The sequence below is a fragment of the Lissotriton helveticus genome, chromosome 4_1 (genome assembly GCF_964261635.1).
Source record: "Lissotriton helveticus chromosome 4_1, aLisHel1.1, whole genome shotgun sequence".
Classification (NCBI taxonomy): domain Eukaryota; kingdom Metazoa; phylum Chordata; class Amphibia; order Caudata; family Salamandridae; genus Lissotriton; species Lissotriton helveticus.
The window spans coordinates 316,157,534-316,167,221 of NC_136063.1; positions in this window are offsets into that span (position 1 = coordinate 316,157,534).

Here is a 9,688-nt window from a genome sequence, read left to right on the forward strand (position 1 = left end):
CCATGTAGTGTAGCTCCTATTTTCCCAATAGGCTCTGCGCATTGGAATAGTACCTACAGCAGTAAAGGCCTAGGCCAGACGTTAACTAGGTCTACTACTGTCGAAACTAGACTTAATTTTTGGGTTTGCCAGCTAAGCTCAGAGTTCGCTAGAAACTTTCTCGAATGTTCAAGGAAGGATGAACTCCCCTGATTAGACAAGAAGGGATTTAGTTTCTGACAACCATAGAACATGACAACTTTGCTCTCCCCTAATCAAGAGTCAATCTCGAGAGTCGTGTGAGCACAAGGCAATTATTTTACTCAGTCAGTACGTGCATTCTTAGTCTCATCAGAATGTAGAGAAAAGGAAGAGACGGGCGTGTTCAATAAAAGATGTTATTTATTGATCAGTCTCTTTTCTCGTACAAGAGAAATGGATCGATATTATTGCAATACTTATAGTTAAGTAAAGTGCATACATTAGAAGCAATAGTATAAAATAATACTGTAAAAACATTGATATGGTTTCTGAGCCATATGATGTTAAAATGATTAAAATATATTTACATACACATATACATTTGACTAAACGTACTCAACTGGTGTTTCTAAATACGCCTACCCCGTGTACCTGACCTAAGTCTAATGCGTGGGCGGGAATAGAAAGTTACAGTTTAGTTTAAGTTTGTTTTTGCCAAGTGAATAACTAAAGAATTCTCTAGGAGGGGTTATTCAGTTCTGTACCTGGAATTTAGGATGAATGAGGAATGGTATCTCTTTCTCTGCTCTCGATATTCCAGGCTGCCTGCGAGGGCTGCCCAGAAGCGCCGGTGCTGGGTCTCTCGGCTTGAGATAGCAGCGCGTCTCTCAGCGCGTCAGGAAGGCGGGGCTGCTGCCTGCGGGGTCTGCTTCTGCTCTCGGCTTCGGCAAGTATGGCTGCTCCGTCTTGTCACCACGCGTGTGTTTGCATAGGGCAAGGTCGGCAATATTTATACCTTAAAGGTGCCGGGATTGACGTAAGGATGGACATAGGTACGTCAATAAAGATGTCATACGACTTGCTCGTTAGCACATTCTTTACTAAAGTTCTCTGTGAAATCAAAACAATGGCCGCACGGATTATCCAGGTTGTCATAGGTTTGATTTGTTATGAGAACGTCGTATGCCTTATCAGGGGCTGGAGGAATATCGCTTGTCTAATTAGATCTCAAGCGTTATGACCTAATCAGATAACACGTTCCTGTGCCGTAGTGTGACTGCGTCAGATAACGGTATCTGCATCATGGGGGATTTCTTGCCTCATGGGCTGACTGTTAGTTAACTAGCTAGTAAGTTTAACCAGAATAGGGTCAGGAATAGGGGGATCGAATCAGAACCTATAGAAATACACGACACTCTCTCAGCATGCTCCTCCAGCGTCTTCCTTCTCCCTGAAGTGCCTCTACGAATATCGTTGTGTTCAGTCTTCCTAGTCCACTTTCTCTTTTGGGGACAGCGCTCCGCCCCCTTTTCCTGCAAAGAGAAATCCTTCCTCAATGTACGTCTTGTTTTGGTTTGTCTCAGCCCCTCTTCTCTCCTAACATTCTTTTTTGTCTCCCCATCCAGTCCCTTCTGTCGGCCCTGGATCGAGGAGAATGGACCCTGGAGGCAGTCTAACAGTAAGTCCTGGAAGCGCGTCAGGCCTCTCCACATCTCTTCTCCCTTACTTTCGTCCCTGAAAGAAATTATTCCTGAGAATATCGGGACAAAAGGGGAGTATTTAAGTTTTGCCGTTCTGTTCACTTTGCGGAAGTCGAAGCAAAATTGGATAACCCATCTGGTTTTGGCACCAAAGCAATCCGGGAGTTCCACTCGCTAACAGAGGATTCTATAACAGCCATTTTCAACATGTTTCATACCTCTTTCTCAATGGCCCTTCTATGTGGTTCCGGAATCCTATACGGTTGAAGGCATACTTTTTCCCCAGGCTAGTTGGTTATTGAGTGGTGGGTTATATTGGCCTTTCCTGGAGTGATGGAAAAGACTTCTTGGTAAGGCCTCAAATAATCACTCAATTCCTGTTTCAGATCTTCCTGGAGTTGGGGATTGATGCACTGTAGGACCTGATCATCCTTATCTACGGAACCTTCAAAAAGGACCAGGAGGGTGCCCTCCATTTCCTAAGTAGGTTCACATGGTAGATGTGTGACTCCTTCCTTTCTTTATTGACCTCCACTCTATAGGTAACCAGGATCAACCGTTCCACCAATGTATATGGGCCCTGCCATTGACACAACAGTTTGTGTTCAGAGGAAGGCAACAGTAGGAGTACCAGATCCCCTACAGCAAATACTTGTATTTTAGTTTTTTTGTCATATTGTGTTTTCTGTGTCTGTTGAGCCTACTCTAATTTGGTTTTCACTATCCCCCATATCTTATTTAGGTGGGTCTTTAGACCGGTGACATATTCTAGGAGGGTTTTGTATCATCCTTTCCCTGTTCTCACTCTTCCTGGGCCATATCTAATAAGGTGTGGGGCTCTCTGCTGAACAGTAACTCAAAAGGGGGAGACCCCAGTGCTGCTCTGGACCTTGCACCTTATAGTGCATAGGGCTAAATGTAGCATTTGTTCCCATTTCCTTAGTTTCAGGTCTAACAGTTTCTTTAGTGTGCTATTCAGAGTGACATTGTATCTTTCTACCGGGTCATCCGTCTGAGGATGGTAGGGAGTGGTGCGTATCTGTTCAATACCCAACTGGTGACACACTTGTTTCATGAGCCTTAAACTAAATGGGGTGCCCTGATCAGCTAATATTTTTTGGGGAAAACTCACCAGGTGAACAGCTCATTTCTGGCTTTTATGATCTGGGTCATATTAGGTTGAGTTCAATATAAGCATCCTCTAAATTTGGAGGATGACCCTCTAGGCACAGCTCTGAACGCTGATGCGATTATTTCTTAAGCATGAATTATCCAATGAAAGTTCTGTATTGTTTATTCTTTGAATATAATTCTTTATTCAGAAGTAAATTGTATGCATTTGCTTCTTCGAAAATTTTCTTTTCATCAAAAATATATGTTGTTCATTTAAACATTCACATTTTCTAGTGGCATTCCCAATGCATTTCGTGCACTGAAGTGCACTTCTTCAGGGGAATATCTAAATCAAAAAATTAATGAACTCATATGAGGATAATATGCTACAAACGTAGATATTCACTGTTATTTACAATTAATGTACATTTTTTGTAAACATATATTTTTGATGAAAAGAACATTTTCGAAGAAGCAAATGCATACAATTTACTTCTGAATAAAGAATTATATTCAAAGAATAAACAATCCAGAACATTCATTGGATAATTCATGCTTAAGAAATAATCGCATCAGCGTTCAGAGCTGTGCCTAGAGGGTCATCCTCTAAATTTAGAGGATGCTTGGGGGGGCGCTAGAGGGCTCACAGCGGAATGGCTGCCACTTGAGAAAGCTCCGCCGGCCAGGTTGTAATATCGGCAAATGCTAGCGGAAGGCGAGGGCCCCGAAACACAAAAACGGCAAAAATCGTAACCGGAGTATAACAGGAAGAACGGGGTGAGGAAGAAATGTGTGGATAATAACCGGATATCAAGAAATCCATCCCGGAGACCTGAGGTGCCGGCATACGATTCGGTCTAAGATGGCGGGTCAGTGAAGAAAACGCATTGCATAACTCGGAGGATGCAGCAGATGGACGGTAGGATCACGGTGAAGCTCTCAAGGCAGGTACGAAAGAATTAAGGGGCGCGCAGCAGGACTTGGAGGGTCTTACCGGCAGTGTAAGACAAACAAAGCGGATAATCCCAGGCACCCCATCCCGCAACAATACGAGGCGCAAAATGGCGGTGATTGGGGACAATAGCGTGCAATGACTCTGACGCTGACGAGAAGCACCCAACTAATCACAGATCTGAGCCCCACTAGAGAAAAGGCACGAGTGGCTTTCATCCTCACCATAAAAATGCACAGCAACAAGAAGACCTCTGCAGTACCGATCACAAGATGGCAGCGCCCATAGCGATTTAGAGCGCGAAGACGACAGCAGAACACAGGACTGCAGGCGGGGAATCGAGGACAGGAAATAGCGGTAAGAAGCGCAAATGAGGCCGTACCACTCTCGAATGCACACGCGAGATTGCACTGACATCGCCATATCCAGAACGCGGTCTAGGATGCACTGTGCACATGTTGAGGACACTGCTTAAGGGAGGCGCTAGAAGAGAAAACGAGCGCATACGGCACGGAGCCGGCTGCGGCGAAAGCGGTACAGACATCATACCGCCTCAACTGGCAGATACGATACGACATCACAGGGGAGGCTGCGACATAACAAGAACTGGGCGGTGTAACGGCGAGATCCTGAGTGTGCTGGCCCCTATTAACGGCCAAACGACAAAGTGAAGGAGAGCAGTCCCAATAGTGCAGGTGTCACCCCACTATAACCTCCACAGGGACTGGAAGCCCCAAAATCCTTATCCTGCGTGGGAAGACGCTCGCAGCACCTGAACCACATTGGCCAAGTGAGGTGTAAGCGGACACTAATCGACAGTGACCACAGACCAGCAGGCACAATACTGCGCGTACTGAGATCGGGTGGGGCAAAAACATGGGCAAACCAGAGAAAGTCCAAACTAAGCTGGCCTTTGACACCAGGAAGACAGCGAAAGGATCCAATGCTCCCTCGGACACTGAACAGGACAATGACAACGAACCAAGCAATGTAATGGAGCAAACATTGAAAGCTATCCAAAAAAGTCTGCAGGATGTGCACGGGAAACTAGACTCGATCACACAGAGGGTCGATAATATGGCCGCAAAAATAGACAAACATGGCGAACGGCTGGAAGAGGCGGAGACTCGCCTGTCGGCAGTGGAGGACAAATCCCACACTACTGCACAGAAATGCTCGGGAATGGACAATGTGCTTGAAGTCATTAAAAACAAATCTGAGGAGTTGGAAGAGTGGTCCCGACGCAACAACGTCCGAATAGCGGGTGTGCCAGAAACGACCAGTACCGGCAAGATGGAAACTTATGTCGAAGACCTGTTGAAAACCATCTTTGGGGCCTAGCATATGTCATCAGTATTTTTTGTGGAACGCGCCCACAGAACACTGGCACCAAGACCAAAACCGGGAGCTCCCCTGCGGCCGATAGTCGCTCGTCTCCTGAATTACAGAGACAGAGACACAGTGCTGAAAATGGCGAGGGAAAAGCAGACGATCGAACATCAAGGAAGTAAACTGCAATTTTATCCCGACTTCACGATTAACGTCCAAATGGCTCATAGAGAATTTACACCGGCGAAACAGAAACTCAGAGAGATGGGTGTGGAGTATGCAAAGCTCTACCCTGCCAGATTGAAAATAACGAAGGACGGAAAGACTGTGATTTGCCAAACGCCAAAAGAGGCGAACGACTTCATCAAAAAGATAGGACAGCGGCGGCGCGAGCAACGCAGACAGGAACAGAACCAAGACTCGGAGGAGCGAAATGAAGATGTAAACAGCAAGTTGGAGCCACCCCAGTTGTGGCAACAGCAGATTGGGAACATTGTAATTCGACTACTAGTCTACCACGGATATGAAGCGGAGAAACTATACAATGGGACTCTACTCCAAACTACCCAAGAGACGACAACGTCGTGGATCAGACACTCATAGCGGGCGGGTGCTTGTCGAGCGCCCGTTGGTGCCGGTTAGCCTGGTATAACATATGACCCAAAGAAGGAATCACTGACAAAGGCACTAGATTGGTAAAACCAGTCACCCAGAACAGGCTAGAAGAGCTGGTGTGATATGGTAATATGTCTCAACATTTTCCCTCTAGACCAGGTAAAAGCAAATGTACACTGCACTAGTGAGTTATGGAGGGGCGGCGGTAATAACACAGTTGGTCAGACTGCCATAGAATTGCAGGAACATGGACATGGGGTACCGACTGGACCGGCTCTACGTCTGTCAGAAGCACATGGTCATTAAACAATTGATATTGGCGTAGACGTCACCACACCCTACTACACGTGGGGAGGGCACAGATGAGGGGTACTAGCTGAACTACTACTAACCTGGCCACATCCTCTATGTGGGATGAGGTTGTGTGACCCAGGTGGACCCCCCGACAGGGTGACCCCCTACCATGGTTTTGTCAAGTTAAATGTTGATAGTGGGGAATGTCTTTGGCATGATTGGGATGCTAAAGTGGGTGGGGGGAGGAGGGGAGGAGTTGGGGCTAATTGGTTTGAAACACTGCATTTGAGATACGCTGCCTTAATCGGAGCGGGTAATGTATTGAAGTACATGTTGCATCAAGTATGGCTAATGTGTAATAGAAACACTACCAGTAGTAAAAAATGGAACAGCATAAGATTAGAGGGAGGTGATGGTTGAGAAACAAATGTCGGATAAGCTAAGACTTATATCCTGGAATGTGCAGGCCTCAAAAACCCCAAGAAAATTTGACAAATACTAGCATATTTTACAAGATTACATATTGCCATAGCCTTCCTACAAGAGACACACATAGACCCTCATGCACAGACGCAAATAGGCAAAAGATGGGCGGAACTGACATATGGGGCTGCATACTCTTCATACTCGAGAGGGGTCCTGATACTCATAAGGAAAGGGTTAAACTTTGTGACGGAACACGTACACACGGATAGCGAAGGGAGATATGTAGCCGTCACAGGCACTCTGAGAGGACAAAAGATCAACCTACTAAATATATATGCACCAAACATTGATGATCCAGCATTTTACAATGCCATCTGGATGAAACTAAATGAACTCCCTGAAGTCCCGGTGGTGTGGGGGGGGACTTCAACGTAGCACTAAATGACGTAGTTGACAGATCACATACATCAGCGGAGACACACAAACAAGCATTAAAGAAACTGAGTGACATCTTACTGGACAAGCAACTAATAGACCTCTGGAGAAACAAAAACCCGACCAAATTGGAAGCTACACATACCACAGCGGCACATGGTAGCTGGTCGAGAATAGATTATTGGCTGGGTTCCCCTGAAGTGTTACAATGGATGGTGGACATAACCCACCTTCCACGTACACAGTCAGACCACAATCCGGTGATGTTGTCTCTAGCACTACCCAACTATATACCCACTCCGTTTAGCTGGAAATTCAATGGGAGGGCCCTCCTGGACCCGATTTATAAAGAAACAATCAAAAAAGCCATAGCAGAGTATTTTGAGTTCAATGCACCCACCACAGATGACCCTGGGTTGCTGTGGGAGGCCTTGAAAGCCACCATTAGGGGTATATGCATCAGTACCAATGCAGGTATCTTGAAAGACCTACAACAGCAACTATCGAAAGTGGAAGAAAAAATACGAGAACTGGAGATAGAGTTCGAAAGGACTCAGGATCCAAATATATTGGGCAAAATCAGAACTGAGCTAACTGAGTATCAAAAGTGTGCAGATGAGGAGCTTAAATATGTCCATAAAAGACAGGTTGCGAGGAGCTATGGTGAAGGTGGGAGGCCAGGCGCTCTATTGGCAGCCAAAATAAGTGTGCAGAGACCGCCACCAGTAGTGACAGCGGTGAGGGACGCAAAGGGTGAGTTACGACATGACGCAAACGGGATACTGGAGGCATTTATGCATACATATGGGAAGGTATACACGGCAAACACAACGGCATCGGAGGCCGAAATTGCGACATACTGTGATGATGTGGCGCTAGCGCGGTTGTCCGACGCGCAGAGGGAATACCTCTCCATGCCAGTGACAGTGGAGGAGGTCACTGAAGTCATACAATCACTACCTAATGGAAAGGCGCCCGGACCAGACGGGTATACAGGAGAGTTTTATAAAGCCTATGTAGACCTACTGGCTCCACATATTGTAGCTACGCTGGGAGATGCTCACGAGAAAATGACATTGCCGCCTTCGCTAAGGGAGGCTATGATTCTAGCGTTTCTAAAACCGGACAAAGACCCAGAGACATGCGACGCTTATGGACCATTGTCGCTTATAAATGTTGACACTAAAATACTCTCTAAACTCTTGGCAACTAGGCTGCAACACCTGATGACCAGACTGATCTTACCCGATCAGTCGGGCTTTATCCCGACCCGCTCCACGTCCCATAACACCAGAACCTTATTCGCACTCTCCCACTACTTGACTCCCAATACCAAGGCCGCGGCGGTACTATTAGACGCCGCAAAAGCTTTTGACACCATAGCTTGGACGTATCTGCGTACAATCTTGGCCAGGATGGGCTTCCCGCCGATGTTCCTTCAGTGGGTGCAATTATTATACGCTGAACCCATTGCACGCATCCGGGTCAACAAATATATATCAGAGCCAATTTCCATAGGGAGAGGCACCAGGCATCCCACCATCCCCCCTGCTCTTCGCCTTAGCCTTAGCGATAGAACCCCTAGCCTGCAAGATACGACAGGGCCACCACTACTCAGTATTGCAATTTCCCCAGAGACCACTCCACATATCGCTCTATGCTGACGATATGCTGTTGTATGTGCGAGACCCGAAAGACAATTTGAACCCATTATTGAGCGAATACGTCAAATTTGAATACCAATCAGGGCTCAGTATAAATCGGGCTAAATCGACTATCATCCCGCTCACCGACAACACTCTTCCATTCCAAACGGAATACCCCCTGGACTGGCAAACAGACCCAGTTAGGTACTTAGGGGTGTGGTTTCATAGGGATCCCGAAGTAGTGATACGCACGAATTACGGTAGAGTGATTACAGGGCTAGAACAGAAAATTGACAGATGGGTTCAACTACCGCTATCACTGGCGGATAGAATAGCGATCGTGAAGATGGTGGTACTTCCAAAAATACTCTACCTATTTAATAATATACCGATAAAGCCCCCAAAGGCAGTGTTTCGAACAATTACATCCATGATGCTAAAACTAATATGGGTGGGTAAAACTGCTAGGATTGACCTCCAAACGCTGACTTTACCTTTTGCACGTGGGAGGTTCAAAGTCCCTGATTTCCTACTCTATTATCTGTGCGCCGAGGCCCAATATGCTCATTTCTGGTTCCACAAGGTCCCATTCCTTACCCATGTTGCCGTTGAAGAGGGAGACGCCCATCCCATTCCCTTGGATGCAATACTGACACATGATAGACCATCATTACACAAGCAGGATATAAACACAATAGACGCTACAAATGAAGCTTGGAAACTGATAGCTAAAAAGGTGAAAAAGCAGCCAATTTACGCACCGGAACTACCATTACATCATCATCCGAATATTTCGGTTACACAAAAAAAGGTGGGGATTGAACTCCTTAAAAAGGTGGGCATAGATACCATGGGGGACGTATACCAGGAAGGAGTGGTCAAAACATTAGAGGACCTTGCATAGATCCAGAACCAATCGATGCTCTTCAAATTCACATTCTATAGACTAAAAAAAGCACTTAAAGCGCTATACCCGACTTACCCATCAGAACCATGCGTACTACTGACCCTACAATTGCTACTCACAACACCTGACCCCAGACACCTAGTTTCCAAGCTCTATGTATCACTATAGGCCGAAATGGGTATCACAGCGCACAAGGCGATCCAGAAATGGGATAGCTGTTTGGACAACCCACTCACCGAAGAAGAATGGGCCATGACAGGCATGATCACGGAACTTCTGACACCAAATGGGAATCTACGGCTGATACACG